General features: G+C 30.9%; 2 protein-coding genes and 1 long non-coding RNA gene across 6 annotated transcripts in view; 2 read left to right on the forward strand and 1 right to left on the reverse strand.

Annotated features, from left to right (window-relative positions):
- The window catches only part of LOC126838976 (uncharacterized), a 124140-nt gene that overhangs the window by 35130 nt on the left and 66186 nt on the right, over positions 1-22824 (forward strand). The window lies entirely within an intron of this gene.
- LOC126838978 (uncharacterized) overlaps positions 15590-22824 on the forward strand; it is a 38918-nt gene continuing 31683 nt past the window's right edge. The window contains exon 1 of the mRNA XM_050573841.1: positions 15590-15650. The gene's annotated coding sequence lies outside the window, so the exon portion shown is untranslated. The remainder of the gene's footprint in view (positions 15651-22824) is intronic.
- The window catches only part of LOC126838979 (uncharacterized), a 91011-nt gene continuing 85354 nt past the window's right edge, over positions 17168-22824 (reverse strand). Inside the window, exon 3 of the long non-coding RNA XR_007685761.1 lies at positions 17168-17596. This is a non-coding gene — a long non-coding RNA (uncharacterized LOC126838979). The remainder of the gene's footprint in view (positions 17597-22824) is intronic.

Here is a 22824-nt window from a genome sequence, read left to right on the forward strand (position 1 = left end):
TTCTTTTGGGTTAAATTAGCTGGTCCAGTATTACAATTTATAATTATGATTATTATTCTAACTATGCTAATACGGCCAGGGAACTTAAAGAGATTTAAGTAAATATTTCACTTGTTTGAATAAGTGTAGTAAATTTTTCTAACGGAATTAGAAATCGAAATGTTCATTTTTAATGAACTCCAATGTACGAGACATTATATTAACAGCGCCAGCAAAATATTCCCGTTTACCGATGCGTAGGTATTAGAGTACTCGAATATATATTTGGTTTTTTTCATGTACATATATTAAATCCTATATATATGTATGCTAGTATCATATAAGTGTATTTTGTTGATCTGTGATATAGGTACAAAAAATAAGGATTTTTTTTTAGATAAATAATAGAGCTATAATTGCAAAAATGGATTTCGTTTAACAAAAACATATTGTTAATTACGAATATATTTGCCGGTATGCTATTATTTAGTTAATTTTTCACTAGATTATTGTTATTTAACACTATAATTTTATTCTGTTGGTATGTATATTAAAGATATAGAAGTATCCACATATGAGTTATAAATGCTAATCGATTGTTAGGAATACAAATATATTATAGAAACATATTTAAGCCCAAAAATTATTTTATTTTTATGTAGGTGCTCCTATTTTTCCGTGAGTCGGGAGCGGTCGTAGTACATGGCACCAACTCCGATTTAACGAGATAAAGCAATATAATGAACAAAAGTAGATAGATTTTCTTGCTTCACGTGGTAGTTACAGGATAGGTCGATTCATTAGAACGATAATATTGGTATTAGAAGGTAAAGGACTATAAAATATAAATAAATTTAAAAAACAAGTATGAGTAATTTTAAGTTTTTTTTTATGAGGGTATTAGATAGTAATATTTAAATAAAGTGGTTTATTCGAATTTCGAATACAAGGATTAATTGCTCGTTAAGTAGATGTACAGTACTAGAGGTTTAGGTGTAGAACGTCTTTTCTACATTACTTTTTTAGACTTTTGTTAAACTGGACACCAAGCGTATCTCTCTCACGAATGGGCTTGTAGCTGTTGGGCTTATATATTTTAACATCGCCATTCTTCTGCTATTTTTACCGCTATCATCAGTTAGCATTTATTGCCGCTACATTATATTTGCCACATGTTTTCCAAATTGACGCCACATTTATACAAGACAAGTCAGAATTCGGAATTTATTATAACGATCTTCTAGAGCATAAAGTAGCTAATTTTGTTTCTATTAAAGCGGATCAATTTTCGAAAAAAAAAAGTAGTGCACTACATCTGTTAGGCTCTTTGAGTTATTTATTATGTGGCCAGTTCGGATTAACTCCGTCCATTTTTACTTGATCTATTTGGCATTATGGTTTTCTCGGCTGATCACCGATATTTATGTTGGTTAATAATCAAATTAGTGTCGCTTTAAAAGGTTGTTACACTGTGTATTTTATATTATTTTATTATGACAATTTAATGAAACGTTTTAACTTATTTACTACATAATTTTACTTTATTTATCTCGCGTTAAATTGAAATGAATATGATATTCAGCATATTAGCTGTACTCCGTTTAAGTCGGTTGGTGTTATATTTTATTATGTATAAAAAATTAAATAATAATAACCCATTTGATATATTATTAACGTATGAAGGAATCCTGAAATTTATTTGTGATGGAACTTATATAAATAATGAATACTCATTTTATACTAATAAAATCTAAGGGAAATACTTTTAAAAATAATAATTATATTAAGAATGATAAATTATGCAATTTGATATTTCACAAACATACCTTATTTAAATTTATACATATATGTTATTGTTATTGTTGTACGGCACATGTTTTAATAACTAAATGAGTTGTAGGCACCCAAATGGTACACAGATCAACAAATAATTCAAAACTATTATAATTAAAACTGTCGTTTTCACGACAAATTTACTAATACATGTAATTTTCATTTATTATGTATAAATATTTAAAAAAATAAATGTTACTTGACCTACTGACTTAATCTAACGCGCAATATAAGCGACTTCAATATTTTTTTAAGGTCAAAGGTATTATTGTTTTTTTTATCGTCGCGTAAATTACCCTGGGTCCTATATTTTTACGACTAATAAGCGTTTCTCCGTAGTCTTCTTTTCTGTTTCTCTTATAAACATTTTATGAAATTTATTTTATTTTAAGATTATTATTGTTTTATTTTGTATAAGCTAAATTAACAATATTATTATTATTTTTTATCCCTTAAAGGCGCAGATCTAAAATCAAAATTTAATAAATAAGACAACTGTGGCATCTATAGAAGCCAACATTATAAAGACTGTAAACGCGCAACAATATTATATTTGAACATTCTACTTTTACGTAACTGTGGCATACATAGTAGCCACATTTTTATCAATATAAAAACAGCTGTAAAGTTAATCTGTTTTTGGTAATGTTTATCTATATCGATAAAATATTATCAACGTAACCTTCGTGACCATATAACATATAATATTGTATGGTGATAACCGTATTATAATCGTGATTATCAAAAGTGGCTTGTACAAGTGCCACTGATTGATTAAAGTGGTTCTAATTTCAAGTTTTATGTAAATTTCAGTGATTTTATGATTCTTTCGGTTTTTACTAAGTAAAACAATTCAAATAAGTACACAGTTTATTTCTTTATAACATTTTACATAGATGGTAGACTATTGATAAACGATGGTTCTGTTTTAAACTAGTTTTGCGTTTAATAAAAATACAAAAAGAACTATTTAAGAAAAAAACTGTATTTTTAATTGTTGATTATAAAATGTGATAATAAATTTAAATTATATATCATTGAAATCGTTATATTCTGTAGTTTTTAACAGTATATTATTTATCAATTTAAGTATTTGCGCACTGCATATCAACATTTCCCACTAAAAAATCTCCTGATTTCGACTTGATCACATACGAGGTCGCTAAGCATCTCCCCAAAAAACATTTATTCTTCTCACATATATATTTAATTCCATACTTCGCCTCTCATACTTTCCGCTGCAGTGGAAGCTCTCTGTAATAATAGTTGTACTCAAACCTGGTAAGCCATTAGAGCACCCCTCATCCTATAGACCTATCAGTCTTCTCCCTTTCTTTTCTAAAGTATTTGAAAAACTACTCCTAAAAATAATTAAACCGGTCATAGCTAAGACGAACATTATTCCAAACACACAGTTTGGTTTTCGTAACAGACATTCTACAATCCAACAAATAAATCGTTTAACAGATACAGTCACCTCATCACTTGAAAATAAACAATATTGCACTGCTGTTTTTTTTGGACGTTGCGAAAGCATTTGACCGAGTGTGGCATGATGGTCTTCTTTTTAAACTAAAACAAATTCTACCTCCATACTACTACATACTCTTTCAGTCTTACCTTGATGAACGACAATTTACAGTACGTTACCGCACAACTCTTTCAACCATATCTGAAATAAAAGCAGGGGTACCTCAAGGTGCTATTTCTGCTCCTCATCTCTTCAACATATTTACATCCGATCAACCTACCCATCTAAACACAACCGTAGCAGAATTTGCCGACGATAAAGCAATCCTTTCTGTTCAAAACGACCCCCAAATTGCTTCCCATTACTTGGAATCACACCTCAATAGTCTTTAAACCTGGTACAATGATTGGAAAATCAAAATTAACGAAACAAAATAATGCCATCTTACATTCACTCTCAAACAAGGAATTTGCCATCACGTTACTCTAAACAATGTCCAAATACCCTGATCAAATACTATCAAATACCTTGGGGTACACTTTGATAAAAAACTAAACTGGACACACCACATACACTCCACTAAAATTAAACTTAACTTACGTCTTAACATTCTGAGAAGATTTCTTCATTCTAAATCGAAGTTGCCCCTTCACACAAAACTAACCATTTATAAACTCCTACTTAAGCCGCTATGGACATATGGAATCCAGATCTGGGGATCAGCTAAGAATTCGAACATTAACAAAATACAAGTCTCACAAAATAAAATACTCCGTCTCATCACTAATTCACCACCTTATACAGGGTCCTGCAAAAAAATCGCCCTTATTTTTAAATGGCACTGTGTGAGTTGTGGTGTTGGTACAACGGTGGAGGGGGTATCGATCGATAGCTGTATATATGCCATTTTCTTCTGACCTAACCTTAACCAGTTTGCTAGGAACCATGATAACGGAGAAGCTGGTTCCAACAAGACGGTGCCACAGGTTACACTTCACGCCGTTCACTTTTAACTTTCGAGAATGGCCATGGCTCTTCGTGTCATTTCCGGTGTAATGGCAGCCGCTGCCTGTTTGATTGCCTTCTTAAGTCCCCAAAGAAAAAAACCACAAGGGATAAATCAAGTGACCTTGGCGGTTAGGTGATGTCTCCTCGCAAAGAGAGAAGACGTCTAGGAAACACCTCTCTCAAGTTTGCTAGGGAGCGCCGCGAAGTGTGAATTGTGGCACCGTCTTGTTGGAACCAGACTTCTCCCTTATCATGGTTCCTAGCAAACTGATATAGGTAAGGTCAGAAGAAAATGGCATGTATACAGCTATCGATCGATACCCCCTCCACTGTTGTACCACCACCACAACTCATACAGTGCCATTTCGAAATGAGGGAGGTTCTTTTGCAGGACCCTGTATATCAAACCATACTCTACACTCTGATTCACAAATAAAAACAATAACACAGGTTGTCAAAGACTACTACAGACGATACCACAATTCTCTCTAAAATCACCCAAACCCCCTTGTAAATAATCTCGCAGTAGCCTCAAAGCCCAACAACCCTCCAAAAAGACTTAAAAGGAAGTGGTGTCAATTAAAAAAAAGTTAATAAGAGTGTCGTCAGTGGACGGCTTCTCTTTTCATACTTTCAATGTCTATAATTTACCTGTCATCATATAAACTTATTATACTAAAATTGTATAGATCGTATATGTAAAGAAGAAAAAAAAAATTAAGTATTTTAGAAACTATTATGTTTCGAATAAAACCTAAATGGATATAATATATATTATTTAACAAATGTTATTCAAACTATATAGAAATAGTTTTATTAAAGTATGACGCAAAGGCAATGTTATTTGTATAATAACAGAACGTTTATGTTTCTAATAAACACCAGAGGCAGATAAAATATTTCGCTAGCGAAAAACAATTTTGGTTAGCATTGTATGAAAAAATTGTCCAAAATTTCAAATATAAATTTAAGTAAATAAGTAACTCCTCCCTAAATACAAAGTAAGTCCATTTAAATTTCTAGTTTATAAAGGGTCACAATAATTTTGTAGTTGAAATAATTAATTCACATTTGTGCCTGTAATCATTTAGTTGGGCCGATAATTTATTTAGTAGTTTTCGTTAGAAATTTATCGTGTCCCTATATTATCCCATATTTGAAGTAAGAAAATATTTAAAAAATATTACTCAAGCTTGATAGAAATAGTTTTCTTAAAGTATGACGCAAATGGCAATGTTATTTGTATAATAACATACCGTACATATTTCTAAAAAAAACACCAGAGACGGGTAAAGTACATATCTAGTAAAAAATAACCTTGGTTAGCGTTGTACAAAATATTGGAAATGTTTCCGATATTATTGGAACCCAATTAGTCAAAATGTTAAAAATATTATCATACAGAGCCTCAAGTCAGAGTATCATTGATGAATGTTTCTTAAAAAGTAACCCGTTCAAATAACTAAATATATTTGGCACAAAATGTACCTTATGAGAGCTAATATTTTAAGTAAATAAGTAACTGACATTGAATTTTGAGAATTTTGTTCGTATTTTATATTTTTGTATGTATACAGTCGATCGCAACTGAACTCTACATCGTATTTGTTATTGGGTTTTTTTGTTTATATCACTGTTTTTGGAAAATTACCATTCAGACAATTGCTTTCACGTTATTTCTCTAAATATAATTTTTATCTAGGTCTTAGTTTTACATAAATATAGGAAGGCGCCGGCTGAGAGCATGGGGATGCTATACTTTTTAGATAGTACAAGTGAAAATTAGATATTTTTATTAATTGTTGTATCATTATTTTTTTTTAAATTCATACAATTAAAATAAAGAAATATATTCAAACCAGTTCCCATCATTACACTTTTTTGCATTTTCTTATAACTTGTATTCAACTTTTATGACAATTTATACAGTAATAAGTCTAAAATTACAAGCTGATTAAAAGTGAGACCTGATATTAATTCGTAATTACCGACCCCAAAAACATATAATTTGGCCACTTTTGATGTTTTTTACACAAAAATCCAGAAATTTTTTTTAGCTTCGATGCAGAGTTTACACTGCTTAAAGCATGAAAAAACTCTTAATAATAAAACAAAATTTGTTTTTGTTTAATTTTTTATGCAAACTCGGCGGACCTAACCTCAAATGTTTAAATAACTTAATCAATTATTTTAGGCGCAAATTCACCTTCATATTTGTGTTTTTTTTTTATACATAAGTTTAGGGTGTTTTGGGCCATTATATATTATGTATACATTTTGTGGTGATTAAACTGGTAAGATTTTAATACATGTACTTAAAGTTCATACTTAAATGTCACACATTTGGTATGTTCAAAGTATCAGTTCTTTAAATTAGCTAATCAAAAAAAAAACTGTGTTAAAAAAATGTATAAAATTATACTAAAAATAAAACCTAATAATACAGTTTGGTGGAAAGAGGTGGAAAAGGGCAACAGATCTAAAGTAAAAAATAAAAGTTATAAATAACGACAATGATTGATGAAAATGAGTGTTGAACACCAAATAAGAGAAATAAAAAGAAAAAGGAAGGTGGTTAATAAATGATATTGAGATGTACGCATGAACTGACTTGATTTGACAGAACAATGAATGACTATTTAAAACATTATTGTTATAGTAAAGATAGAGTTCGTTGATATTGATGTTCTTATTCTATTAAATTTAACTAAATTTAATTAAATTGAATCTAAGTTTTGGAATGTAAGTAGCAAAATTATATTTCAAAAACATTTGTACGATGAATTTGTCACCATGCATTGGTAAAAATCTGGTAAAAAATTGTTGTGTGACCTATTTTTTTGCTGTAGATATTTACCGACAAAGCGTTAATACACTTGTTGTATATTTACACCGTAAAACATGTTATTTTTTGCATCTGATTCAATTTTTTAATAATAGCTTAAGTGTTTTTAACACAACATTTTAATACAGATTAGTCATATAATGTATGCCTACTCGCGGAAAAAAAATATATTTTCTAATAAATTGACTCGTTCCTTTTATTTAAAATAATATTATGGTACTAAGTGTAGGTTTCTTTGGTAAACAAAAAATATTCAATATGAACAAATTTTCTCGACAACAAAAATGTCGATGTAAAAGGCAAATCATCGTTAGAAGGATATCTTTGTGAAAAACTTGTCAAAAAGTGCATTATATATTACATCATTGAGATTAACTACTAATGTCAATAAGACAATTTTCTGATGGTTGTCTAGCCTATGACAGAAATTGAGGATTTTCACCTGAGTTTTTGAATAAATAAAATAAAATAAATATATAATTTGTCTGTAAAATAAACTGAAACATGATGTCCATTTATTATGAAAATTCGTAAGGTCCGTGACAATACTTTTTTTCCGTATTTCTACGGTCCGTGACAATATTTTTCTTGACTTTACGGCTTCCCCATAGAATCGTCCTGTTCCTTTTATCGCCAACCATTCGCTCGAGTACTGTGGTTACCATGATTACAAACCAATTGTTTATTTTGGGTTAACAACGAAAAATATTTTGTATTTAAAGTAGAAAATTCGTGTTTGAGGCCACCCTTAGGGGTGGAATTTTCGAAAAGTACTATGCCAGTTACCTCCGCAGGAGTGTACTAAATAACTTCCCTAAGATTTATGGCGATCAGATGAATGGAAAAGGACACACACACATACATTCTTTTGTATATATAAATATAGATAATTTATAATATCGAAATCTTGTTGTTTTACATTTATAACGTATATTAGAAAAAATTTTCAATGTCCAATAATATTAAGTATAAAAAGCTAGTACAGTGGGGTTGGGGCATAGCGGTACTTGTTTTTATTTTGTGAACAACTGTTTTACAGGTGACTAGTAATCTTAGACATAAGTAAACCAACAAAACAGTATTTTACAAGTTGGATATTTCAAAACGTGGTTTGATACTTTGTATTATAGCGAATCGGTATCGTTCTAAAAAGTTTATCCTTAGAAAAAAAAAAACTTAAGCACTTATGGTTATATATAATAAAATAGTAATAAAAACCCTTAACCATAAAAATTATATACTCTCAGCGAATACGTCGTATTTAGGCAACAATGTTATCATCTTTAGCGCTCACGACAGACTGAGACCGATTACGAGCGAACATCTACCTCTATACCTATACAGCGTCGTCATACCGGAAATGATGACTCATATTCAACACGTTTTATAAATTTTAATAAAGTGTTTTGTAATGGACTTAAGTCCCAGTTTAACAAATTTTTCCTATTTTTCAACATTTCTATTGCTTCCCTAATATTAAGTTCTTTAGAGTTATTTACATTTTTTAGTAATTTTACAGATTTGGTGCTATGGTTAGTAACCAATAAATGTTCCGCAACAGGAGATTTGTGTACTTCCTGGTTTTTAATGTTCCTTATGTGTTTAAACCTAACCCCAATATTTCGTTTTGTCTGACCTAAATAGCATTTATCGCATTCTTCACATTGTATTTTATAAATCCTGGATTTTTCCTCTTCTCCTATTTTATCTTTGGTACTACCTAATAAAGATTTTAAGTTATTACTTTTTGATGCAGCTAGAGTTATCCCGTAATTTTTAAAAATGTTTGTTAACCCCCTTGAAATACCTGGAAAATAAGCCACACCCGATCTTATAATTTGTTCATTGTCCCTCCTACTAAGCGTACTGGCTGTTCTAACTTCCCTTGACCATTTATGGTTGTTAACTAATCTAAAAATCATATTTGCATCATACTTATTAAATTTAGCTATTTCAGTTATTAAATTAAGTTCTTTATCAAAATCATTTTTTAACATAGGAATGTTGACTAACCTGAAAACCATACTATTAAATGCCGTCATTTAATGTTGCCAACTGTGATTTGAATTTTCGGAATGTGCCTAAATGTGTGCGTTTTCTTACGGTAAAGCTCAAAACCTAAATTATTGTCCATTCTTTTAATTAGTAAATCAAGGAAAGGCAACTTTCCATCGATTTCTTTTTCATGCGTTAATGTAATAGAAGGATAATGAGAATTTATATCTTGAAGAAAAACATCAATACTGAAATCTTTCTCTACTATAGCAAAAATGTCATCTACATAACTAAACCATACCTTCGGAAAATTATTACTATTCTTAATATTTGTTTCAAACCTACTCATGAAAACTTCCGCTAAAAAAGGTTTTAATGGATTGCCCATCACTGTGCCTTCAGTTTAGGCAAAGAACCTATTCTGAAACTGAAATACATTTTGACTCATACATCATTTTGTTAAATTTATTAATTCATTAATTTTATCTATTTCTATATTTAAATTATTTAACCAATCTATTAAAAACCCTATTGTTATGTCTATGGAGATACTTGGAAATAGAGCTACCACGTCGAAAGATATCAGCCTGTCGTTTGGTTGGATTTTGTAATTAGTTTGCTTGTGAACTTCTTGTGTTCTTGATGTTGTTCTTAACTGAAAAACTATCAAAGTTCTTTAAAGATGAAAAAACTTTAACTAAATATTTAGATAAACTATAACTTGGAGCATTGATATTTGATACAATAGATCTCATAGTGTTTCCTGGTTTGTGAATTTTTGGTAAACCTTATAATTTCGGCAATTAAGGATTTAAACTCTGATAAAACCTATTTTTTTTCCTCAATTACAAGTTTTGAATTATTAATTACGTTGGTACCTTCTCTAATTATTTTACTTAAGGGATTCTTTCCCTTAAGATTTCTTTTTGGGCCTTCATTAATCATTTTTGAAACTCAAAAACTATCAATTTTTAGGGAAGTTCATCCCTACTCATTGAAAATCAAGATAAAAAAAAATAATTTATTGTATATATTTAACTTATGGCGAGCAGTTTAAGTATAAAAGCTTGTCTGTACAAATATTAAAGTAAGAGAGACGTATTTCGGTACAAGTGCGTATCTTCGCACGCGTTTTACATTATTTACATCAAATACAGCCTTGCAGTTGTTGTTTGTACATTAAAAAGACCGAAAAACTGTTAAATGAAATAAGTTATAATTAGGTAATGCTCCAATAATATTTTCTACATAGTACTAGGGAAACCAGGCCGTTAAATACACAACCAACATGATAATACTATCCAACACAATAAATTGATTAGCATGACACTTAACTAAACTATTGCTCATAAAAAAAGCCGTCAAATCAATTAATTCAAGATCGCTTAACAACTTAAAGGTCTGGCATTTGTTTTAGATTAAACACAATTAAAATAAGGCACTTTGTTATAAATTATTGCAGGAAATGTTTTTGAACGGAATTATAAATCGCAATGTTCATTTTAAATGAACTCCAATGTACCAGACATTATTATCATAGCGTCAGCAAAATCTTTCCGTTTACAGATGCGTTGGTATTAGATATATACTCGAATATATATTTGGTTTTTTTTATGTAAATATATTATATCCTATATATATGTATGCTTGTATCATATAAGTGTATATTGTTGACAACACTATAATTTTATTCTGTTGTTAAGTAGATTAAAGATATAGAAGTATCCACGTATGGATTATAAACGCTAAAGTAATTTGAAAACTATTATGTTTCGAATAAAACCTAAATGGATATAGTATATATTATTTAACAAATGTTATTCAATATATATATATATGTATATATATAAACAGTTTTATTAATGTATGACGCAAAGGCAATGTTATATGTAAAAAACAGAACGTTCATGTTTCTAATAAACACCAGAGGCGGATAAAATATTTCGCTAGCAAAGAACAATTTTGGATAGCGTTGTATGAAAAAATTTTCCAATATTTCAAATATGCCTGATATTATTAGAACTAAATATTAAATATATTATTATACAGATCTTTTTTATCAGGAAATCATTGATGAATAAGTTTCTTAAAAAGAAACCCGTTCAAATAACTAAATATATTTGGCACAAAATGTACCTTGTGAGAGCTAATAATTTAAATAAATTAGTAACTCCTCCTTAAATACAAAGTAGGTCCAATTAAATATCTGGTTATTAAAAGATCACAATAAATTTGTTGCTGAAATAACTAATTCACATTTGTTCCTGCAATCATTTAGTTTGGCCGATTCTTAATTTAGTTATTTCCGCTATAAATTTGTCGTGTCCTAATAATATTATCCCGTATCTTAATATATTAAGTATATGTGTGTTTAATTACTTAAAGTTTAAAAGTGTTATGTCACTTTTAAAATGATAAAGTATTTTTAAATTATTTTATTGAATTACATTTTTAGCTGAATAACTAAATGTATAATTGACTGATATTTGTTTTGAATTTGTGAATCTATCTCATTCTTCTTACTGCCTAAATGGAAAACAGTTATCGGCAATAGTGTTCCACAGTAACTAAAAAAAATAAAAATAATAATTATCGAATGACGAATTTATAGCAACTAACTAAATTATTGAAAATTGATGATCTTATATACTATACCTTAGAATATTACAGCTATGAATTTACTGAAAATTGAATACGACTCAACATTCGATAATGTATTGATGGAATTAGTTTAGACTGATTGACTACAATAATTTAATATACCAAACTTGCGGTTGGTAGTAGTGTTGCAGACAATAACAATTATCAATTTAAGTGGAGATAGTCCATATTAATATTAACCATACTGAAAACAAATGGAAAAATAATTTAAATAAGTTACTTAGATACTTAAATAGTTATATGGTAAATCAACAAATATAAATATACACATAAATTTGTTATAATTATACAAGTTAGTAAATAGTAGTAGTAAGTTAGTTGCGGGCAGGGAAAAGGCACAAGACATATTCGTATTACAATGTGTTTCCTGTGTATTTTCTATCGAAAACAACTCTAAATTACTAGAATATTACACATATCTGGGTTTTTTATAAACCTATGTATATGTACATGGCTTATATGGTTTGATGTAATTTATTTTTGGTGTTAAGTAAAAACCAGTTTATTTATTAATTCCCTTCAAGAAGCATATTATGATTAGTGTATTAAATTGGGGTTAAAATGGGGTTGATTTCTTAACCGTAGTTCCGGGGGGAATCTTATAATTCAAAAAGATTTTTTTTTCACCCGCCAGCAAAAATTATGCGTGGTGCGTTTGAGCGTGAACGGTGCTCAGAAGTGAGCGGTACCAGGTCCAAACCCGTTCCCATCATTACACTTTTTTGCATTTTCTTACAACTTTTATGATAATTTATACAGTAATAAATCTAAAATTATAAGCTTTTAAATTGATTACTATTTCTTATGATAATCCTTCTGACCATGCAGCCTTTTCTAATGTAATCACCGCTTACAAACGAAATGGACTGATTTTATTATATAATATTGTAATAATATTATTTATATGTAAAATATATGTATAATAATATGTATATTCATTATATAGCATTGTACATTTAAATATATAGGTACGCTCATACGAAAACGAAAAAGAACAAAATAACTAAAGTAGATTAAAAAATTAATCGAAAAATAACGTTTTTATGCGCCTTAAAAAGTACAAAAAAACCCTCGGGGGTCTTGATAACCAAATAGGACAGGTGAATTAGAAAAACGTGGGGCGCATCTTTACTACTTCACACGTCTGAATATATAATAACATTCTCTTCTCATTAATAACTACCTTAACTCATAATTCATGCACATCCTCTTTTCTCTTCTAAATAAAATAATACTTAATGACATGTCATGTAAATTTGAGCACCACATTACTTTAAATGTTAAGCAAGTAAGTAGTTAACAAAAAAATTGAAGCAACCTACATAAAACAAACTTTGGAGAGAATAGCAATTAAGTCTTTTCAATTTGCAATGAAATTTATGGCAAGTGGCACGGAAATCCATTAAATTTCATTTCCGATAAAAAGTCATACTATCACTTTCTGATCCGTTCGGTTAGAGAGACAGCATTATGAGAGACAACCTAATGCATTTATTAGCATTAACATGAAAGCTTAGGTTTTAATATCTAAGTAGAAAGATGCGTCCTATGTTTTTCTAGTTCACCTGTCCTATTTGGTTATCAAGACCCCCGAGGGTTATTTTATACTTTTTAAGGCGCATAAAAACGTTATTTTTAGATTCATTTTTTAATCTACTTTATTAAAAAGCTAGAAAGCATTGTAATTTTTGTGGGTGTTTTATTAATATTATTTTCTGTTTAAACGATTTCTGCTTTATAAAATTGCTACACGAAAAAATCAGTTTAGTGGCTTGGGTGATATCGCGAGTACAAAAAAAAATAAAAAAAATTGTATGTATACAGTTGATCGCAACCGATCCTTACATCGTATTTTGTTATTGGATTTTTTTGTTAAGCACAGCTAGTGAAAACATTGGGCGATTGTGTACACAGCACGGTATAGCTGAGTCTTGAACACAAAAACAACAGCTAACTTAACACAGAACCAAAATTTAACAGTGAATACTATTCGACCTAAATATAATTTTTAGCAAAAAAAAAAATATGTTAAATTCAATTTTCTTATACTCTTGATAAACTTCATAAAGGCATAGCACTGGGTAACATTTTTAAATTTGACAAAATTCTCAGGGAGTTCTAAGAGTTTTTAAATGGCCTGAAGTTTCCTAGAGCTTCCCCTCTCTCCAATTTAAGGAGCTGATAGGTAGTTTTTTAGGAAAATATTTTAAAGGGGATGCCTGAAATTTGCTCGCTTCGCTCCGTTATATTACAGCCCTTAACTTAAAAATTGAAAGTTTAGTATGAGAAACGTTAACAATTTTAATAATACAAATCAACTAGTTTATAAAAAAAAAAATAACAATATTGATACCATTTTACTTTTATTAGCCACCTTATCGATTATTTCATCCGAGTTTACACTGTTTAAAAACCCTATCTCGATATACATGACCCTACGACTGTCTAATAAATGACGAGGTGCTCCTTAGTATGGTTTAACATATTACAGTTTTGAGAAATCATGATCACATCTTTATTGTTTGCAGCGGTGCAACTAGATGTTCAGGTAAACCAGTTTAAAACCAAATGATATGTCCTCATGACCTTGCCGCTTGAATTTATAACACTGTACTTGGAAAATTACCATTCAGACAATCGCTTTCACATTTCATCTCTAAATATAATTTTTATCTAGGTCCTAGGCTTACATAAATATTTGAAGGTGCCATCTGAGAGCAAGGGGGTGCTATACTTTTTATATAGTACAGGTGAAAATTAGATATTTTTATCAATTGTTGTATAATATTATTTTTTTAATTCATACAATTAATTTGGGTGTTGAAATGGCCACGACAATTAACAATTATAGCATAATAATACATTATTATTTGGAAAGTAAACCATAAATGAATACACAATCCTTAAAAAAGTTAGTTTATGGCTGTGTTGAAAAGCTGTAACTTTTATGTTTGACGATATTTTAGAGAAAAAGCAGCGTTATGACCTCAAAAACATTCACCTCTTTACATTGTTTTGTATATAAATATTTAAACTCTAATTTCAACCTAAATGAATTGAAATTCTATGTGATGTAATTTTATGATATTGTTGAAAAAATAACAATAATAACCCCAGTACAGTGGGATTGGGGCATAGTGGGGACGGAGGCACAGGTATATAGGAATTATTATATCTAAAAACGATAAATTAAAAAACCATTAGTAGAAAATGCAGTATGTTGGGAGTAGATAATATATTTTATGAAATTGATCACATAGTTTTCAAACTAATGTTAAACTGTGTTACGATATCTGATAAAATCACTTTTAATTAAACGCTTCTATGCGAATCTGTAGATAGTACATTTAAACCAGTTTAGTCCGATCTAATTCTAATTTTCAAACCTAAATCCCTAATAGTGCTATCCCTTATTTGCCTTTGAGAGGGACGAGTTTATGATCTTTTTTTTAGTTTATCAATATTTATGGGCAGCATTATGTTTAAAGATTATTCCACAAAATTTTAGAATTATAAAGACTTTTTTAAATAAGGTATAAAGTGTTGTAGATTTCTGTTAAAAAATATGTTATTGTTTTTGGTGTGTTTCTCGATTTTTGTTATGATACCGCGAGTACAGGCAAAACAAAAAACACATAATATTAAGTAAATACAATAACTTCTCAGCTCCGCATCGAGTCTAAGCAAATTAAGCATTTGTGTAAATAAACGAACACAGTTACACTGCAAAAGCCTATTAGAATTCTGTTTTTCTGGTCAAAGTATAAGCCCATCATAATTCGCAAGTAGAACATTTAGTTTTAAAAGCTGACAAAGTCGATTGTTGTCCTAGAACCTTTTACCAACTCCACAATTTAAGTAAGTATTTCTATTAAATTCTAATAATTGTAATTTCGGTAAAATTAAAAAAAAGACATTAACCTAATGAGTCAAAAGTAATGGTGTTAAAATCAGCAATAAGGACTTTTTGCTGCTAGTTATTTTTTTATCAATTCTTAATCGTTTTACAAAATCCACATTTTGGAGAGAATTCTTTAATAGATTTTGGTTTTTGTCGATATTTGGATTGAATTGTTCTAAAGGATGTGTATTGAAAAAGGGCAGTTTTTAAAATCGTTTTCATAATACCTCAATAAAGTAGATTTGCGTATTCAACCAAGATAAAAAAATATAACTTTGCAGGGAACTTAATTTAGCATAATACACATGTACAGTTTTTTTATTTTTAATATTTTTCTGTAATCGCCAAAAATGAAATTTCAACATATTTCACATATTTTTCTTATCAGTTTATTAATCACTATCTAAGTAACTATACACCTAATACCTATAACTAATATTGCAAAACATTGTTTTTTTATTTAATGAACACTATTTATGTAAGTTATAAGAGACTGACAGCCATTACTTAATAATCGATTGTAGGCGGCGGACACTGTTACAGACATTCTATAGAATAATAATTATGTTGTAATTATAAAAGGTAGGCTTACTTGCCTTATATGTTTGTATCCACTGGCATATAATATCGAGTCGGTTGATTAAACAATTAATTCCTTTAAATTCATAAAAAAAGGTCTTTTTGGTAAGATTGTCTAGAAATAATAGATCTCATGAGCTCAAGTTCTTCAGAAGGTCAATTACACATGTGCTTGGAGAGCTTAGTCCGTTACAGTATAGCCAATATTTTAAATTATGAAAGTTTAATTATTGCTACCGAATCAATTGGCATATTACATAATATTATAATAAATTATTTTTAATGCATATATCTTAATATATAATTAATAAAATCCTCTATTTCTGTACCAACTATTGAATAGAAATTTCATGATTCATTTGGTATCAAACCAAGGTCTAGAGTGGAGATCACACTAATAGTAGTTAAAGAACATTTTTTTTTATAGTTATTGTTGACTTCTGAATAATAATGATTCAACTGAACAAAACTAAAAAAAAAAAAAAAATGCCATAACAAGTGTATTGGACATAGATGGATTTCCGCCTCAAGTTATTTCATGCAAAAAAAAAGCGAAGAAAATGATTTTCAAATGTTCCTTTTTTATTGAAAATATGCAAATTTTAAAAATGATGTTGCTTTATTAAATTCTGTTCAAATCACTAGACCGGTATTTAAGGCTACCATGTCTAGATTAAGGTCTTAAATAATGGCATTCCAGTTGTATGTATATATCTATTCAGTATGCGATTTTAATACCTTTGTAGAAAATAAATTATCGTTAAAAAGATAGAAATCATTATAAAGTTGCTAACAATTGTTGGAATTTGAGTGTTGGAGTGGATTTGGATAATATAAAAATTAACACAAGTTGTATAGTAATAAATAAAGACTTGTTATACACAGTTGGCTTACACAAACGTTATAAAAAAAATGAGTAAATAAGATATCCCCGGATCTCCCTTTTGTATAAAACCAAAAGAATATTCTAGAACAAAAATTGTATACAATGCAATACTACAATTGACGTCAATTTACACGGGAATTACTTTAATAATAACTTATATTATATAAATTACGCTATAATATATTTCTTATTATGAATAGATGTTTATCTAAACAATATTAATGAGCACTTACATTCTAAGATGAATATAATATAAATTATTTATTAAATATTTCAACACCCTCCCTCAGTAAATAATTTCTATAGGTCGACTTTCTCTTTCAACTGACTGACTCCCATTGCTGACCGTAACATCTCAAATCGTTGTTTTTGCCAATGGTTTAGTTAGGATGTCTGTAACCTGATTCCGCATGTCAATATACTGAAGTTGAAATTGACCTTCATCGTTCTTCTCTCGAATAAAATGATACCGCGTCTGAATGTGTTTTGTTCGTCTATGAAACTCCGGATTTTTCACTAAACGTAAAGCTCTTAGTAGAACGCGCTGTATTTACTTATCTGAAAGATACTCTAATGATTAATATTATATAAAGATGTCGACCATTCAGTTTATTGGTTTGAATTCAATCCTAATTGAATTCAAATGGTACCTATACCATACGGAAAATATATTAGTGTTTATTAATCAAAAAACGATTAAAATTAATCAAAAATTTTAATACCTCTTAGATATACGTTTTAAATTAAGAAAAAGTCATCAGAACTTTCTAGAGGATGATTTTTTTTTTCGGGATTATATATTTTTTTTTTTTGTTTATTAAAATAAAGACAATATTTACAATCTGTATACAATAAAACAATAGGTAAAAGAGCTGAAATAGAAACTAGACAAGACGACGTGAAAGAAGGAAGCGTCCATTAACACTACTTCCAAATAGGAATTTAAATTTTCAGTTTAAGGGATTAGTACTTTTTTACATTTTTTTTAAATTGTATGTTAAGAGTTGAGTAAATCGCGTGGCCAGTTCCGTTTTAGTCGGCGAGGAGGATTGTCGGGAATTGTGAGAGAAGCTAGCTTAGATATAAGAGGATTAGAGTGGTTGAGAGCGTTTGTATGGAATTTTTTATAGTGGTAGGAAGCAAGGGATGTTAGCATTGGTATGTTGAGGTCATTGTGTAGGGTTTGGTTACTTACATACCAGGGAGCGTTTGTGATGAGACGTAGGCTTATTGATTGAAAAGATTGAAGGATGTTTAAATTAGAGATTTTAGTAGTTCCCCAGACTTGAATACCGTAGGTCATTGCTGGACGTAAGAGTTGTTTGTAAATTAATATTTTGTTATTTAGAGAAGTTTTTGATTTAAGGAGATGTCTAAGCTTGTGAAGTGTAAGGTTTAGCGATTTTCTTTTGGTCTTAATGTGGGTTGCCCAAGTAAGACTCTTGTCCAGGTGAACACCTAGGTATTTCACAGAGTCATCTAAGGGAAGAGCTTGATTATTTAGGAAGAGAGGGGGGATGTTTTTAGGTCTAAGAGTGGTTATGTGAGTGGATTTAGTTTCGTTAATTTTTATTCTCCATATGTTGTACCACTCTTGAAGTTTTAGCAGGTGTTCTTGAAGATTTTCAGTTGAAGAGAGAATATCAGAGCTAGAAGAGGTAATTGCTGTGTCATCGGCAAAAGTGGCTAGGTTAGTATAGTTGGATTGTGTTAGGTCAGCTGTATAGAGATTATATAGGGTTGGAGCTAAGATACTGCCTTGGGGTACGCCAGCTCTTATAGGGTGGGTATTGGAGAGTTCATCTACGCATCTTACCACGAAAGTTCGATTTGTGAGAAAGGATTTCAAAGTGAGAAATAGAGGGGATGGAAGAAAGAGAAGTTTAAACAAGAGTCCATCGTGCCAGACACGGTCAAAAGCCTGAGCGACATCAAGGAACACTCCTGAACAAAATTGTTTTTGTTCAAGGGATGTGGATATATTATCAACTAGTCTGTGTATTTGATGTATCGCAGAGTGCTTAATTCTAAAGCCAAATTGGGCGTTGGGGATGATTTTTTTTTCATTGATTAATGGATTTAGTCTTCTTAAAATGATTTTTTCCAGGATTTTGGAGAAAGTCAGGAGCAGACTAATAGGTCTGTATGAAGCAGGAGAATCAGGGGGTTTGCCTGTCTTATGAATGAGTATGATAACTGAGTGTTTCCACGAAGGTGGGATGTAGGAGAGGCGGAGTATGCTGTTATAAATGTATGTAAGAAATAAAACTGCCTTTCTTGGTAGTTTTTTGGCTATTTTGTTTGTTATCATATCGTGACCAGGAGATTTATTATTTCTAAGTTTTTTAATAATGTTTAAGACTTCAGAAGGGGAAGTATGATAAGTGGGAAGACACATTGGCAGGGTGTTTTGTAAAGTGGTTTCAACAAGCTGGCAGTGATTTATATTTAATATGTCCGGGTGAGGTGTAAATCTATTTTCTAGATCTGATGCGAATAGATTTGCTTTGTCAAAGTTAGATATGGCTAGGGAGTTGTCAGGGTTACGTAGGGGAGGTATTTTACTTTTTTCGCTTAGAGTGTTTTTTGTTGCTCTCCACAGTGAGTTGTCGGAGTTTGAGAGCGATTTTAAGTACGATAAATATTTTTCAGAGTTATGTTTCCGAAGGATATTTCTTAAGGAGTTTGCAAGTTTGTTATAGTTTGTTTTGTCATTAGGCAGATGGGTTCTTTGCCATTTGCATCGGGCTTGGCGTTTATCGATAAGGAGTTGAGATATGTGAGGGGGTAGAACTTGTGCTGAGTAAGGAGTAGTTGGTGAAAGACTAGACGAGTTTTTTGCTGAATTTTGGATAGCAGATGTAAAAGATAAGACAGCGTTATCCAAGTCCAAAGGTGTCTTCAGAGGGGTGTTAAGTGAAATGTGGTTTGATAGTGTATTAGAAAATTTTTGCCAATTTGTTTTACCGGGGGTGATCGTCGGATAATTTGTTGTACTAGTGTGGGTATTGTTTAAGGTTAAGATCACAGGTGTGTGATCAGAAGAGAGGTCTGATGTGTTGATAATATTATGGTTTATATGGCTGGGAAGATTTGTTACAAAGAATTCTAATACATCAGGTCGCCTATTATTGTGCGAGGGCCAGTAAGTGGGGTTTGGTGGAGAGATTATTTTTAGATTATTGTTTTGTATAAAATTATTAAGAGCACGGCCTCTAGTGTTGGGTGAGCTAAATTCCCACGAAGGGTGTTTAGAGTTAAAGTCACCACCTACTAGGAAGTGGTTGCCAAGGGAGCGGAAGAAGAGGGTAAAATCATTTGAATTTATTGCTTGCCTAGGACGAAAATATGCTGAGGAAATAGTAGTTGGGATATGGTTCAGTGTTAAGGAAATGTTAGTAGCTTGTATAGTGTTGTTTTGATAAGGTGGAAGTATTGTATGTTTGATGAAAGATTTTATAGTTATAGCTGATCCAGCGTGAGCAGTACCGTCGGGGTGATTGCAGAGGTGAGTTGAGTAGCCTGGTATTTTAAAGGAGCTGTTGGGTGTTAAATGAGATTCGCTAATAAGTAGGATGTCTATCGATTTAGATTTAAGGAAGGCGGAAAGTTCATTTTGTTGATGGATTAGACCATTTGCATTCCAAAGAAGGATTGCGATCGGATGATGGATACTACTTTGTCTATTTGTCATTGTTAGAGAGAATAAGTTTATCTATAACAGTAGTGAGGAGAGATATTAAAGGATTAATAATAGATTTAAAATCATCAAGAAATGACGCCAGTTGGAAGGCTATGGGGTCGGTATTTGGGGCGGAGGTAGGGGGGGTAGATTGATTTTGGAGGGCGTTTTTAAATGCTTCTACATACGATTTTTTGTGTGAAAAATTCATAAATGGAGTAGTGCTTACATTAGTAGATTTTATATTTTTTTCGAAAAAAGTAGGGTTTTCTTGAGCTGGAATTTTCTTTTTTGAGACGTGAGCGGCTTGAATCTTTTTGTAGGCTGGGCATCCTCTATAGTTAGCAGGATGATCTCCACCACAAAGTGCACATTTGGGAGGTAGGTTTTTAGGTTTTTGGCAAGTGTCGGAGATGTGAAGTTCACCACAGTGGACACATTTGGGGGGGTGGTTACAGTACGATTTAGTATGACCAAAACCTTGACAACGGAGACATTGGATTGGTTGGTGATTTGCCGGGGCTCTTCAATTTTAATTTTAGTGTAGTAAATGTGATCTATGTCAAAAACGTCTTTATTGTTGATTGCAGGGTCCAAATCAACAAAAAATAGAGGAAGTGGTGTTTTGGTATTGCGCTGGAGAACATTTGTAATATTTCTAGGCGAATGTCCTAGGGAGACAAGTTCTTTTTTAATATCCATTATTGGAGTTGAGTGGTGGAGGTTTCTAATTACCACCCTAAAAGCTCTATCTTGTTTAAGCTGATATGTATGGAAATCTGCTTTTTCAGTTTGTAGATATTTAATGACGGAGCGGTAAGAAGCCGCTGAACTGGTGGATAATTTGATGCCATTTGTGGAGCTTTTACAAAAAAAGGGTTCACCTTTAGTTAGGGTATTAACGGTTTCACAGAATGCCTTATAGTCTTTTACAAAGCGGATGAATATTGGTGGTGGAGGCTTATTTTCAGCTTTTTTTGTATTGGAATTTGATGAATCATCCGTGCATTCCATCTCATCGTTTTTTTTCCCGGTTCATCATTTTGTTGAGAACTAGATAGGGAGTATCTATTCGGAGTGACAAATTGTTTAGAAGCTTTTGAAGGATGATTAGGCGAGTGATTAGGCGAATTTACACGTTTGAGGGGTTTTGGTGATGACCACCGTCAGACGAGACGTTCACATGAGAAAAGTCGGTTGAGGTATTTGACACACTCTGTAGACGCGATTTAGAAATGACTAGTGGAGGTACGGTTTGGTTTATTTGTGACATTACGATTTAACGGCACTACGGCCATAACCGGTAACGCTGATAACGCGCGGAATAGCAAAGATTATTACTTACAGCCAATTAAGGAAGTTGTGTTTTACTGATTCCCGAGTGGAATAGTATACCAATTTTCGTTTAAAACCCGAAATCGGAAAGAGCGTTATTTGATTAAAATTTTGGTATAAAATGTATTCACTAAATGTACCAAAGTGACACACACTGGGATATATAAAGACGGAGCAAATATATAATGCGTGCACATGGCGACTGTACGCCGGCGAATGAGGGATTATATATATAAAAAAAAATATTTTCAACATCCTCGTTTTTCGTTTTTTTGTTAATTGTTAAAATACAATTTAAATAGTTAACAGAATCGTTTTTATTTTTGTCTATCAGTGAAATAGCTGTAATTTTGTCCAAATAAAGTATCGTTCAAGTTAGGTTATTACCTTACAAAAAAATCAGTTTAACGATCTAGGAAATATTATGGGTCTGGTAAAAAATTTATATATATATAAATTTTTTACCGTGTGCAATTTGGTCCATCTTGAGAGATTAAGATTTTAGTGAAAGTTTATTCCAATAGATGGCGCAATTTGAACAAATATCACAGCTGACAGCTAATCAGCTGACATATGGACGGTTGACAGCTGATCATATTTATTCATAGTTTCTGGCCAAAAAGAGATGGTTTTACATATCACATTTTAT

The sequence above is a fragment of the Adelges cooleyi genome, unplaced genomic scaffold, assembly GCF_023614345.1.
Source record: "Adelges cooleyi isolate 19-005CV unplaced genomic scaffold, UGA_ACOO_1.1 ACOO_flye_CR_arks_rails_tigmint_CR_PRNA_30, whole genome shotgun sequence".
In the NCBI taxonomy this organism is placed as follows: Eukaryota; Metazoa; Arthropoda; class Insecta; order Hemiptera; family Adelgidae; genus Adelges; species Adelges cooleyi.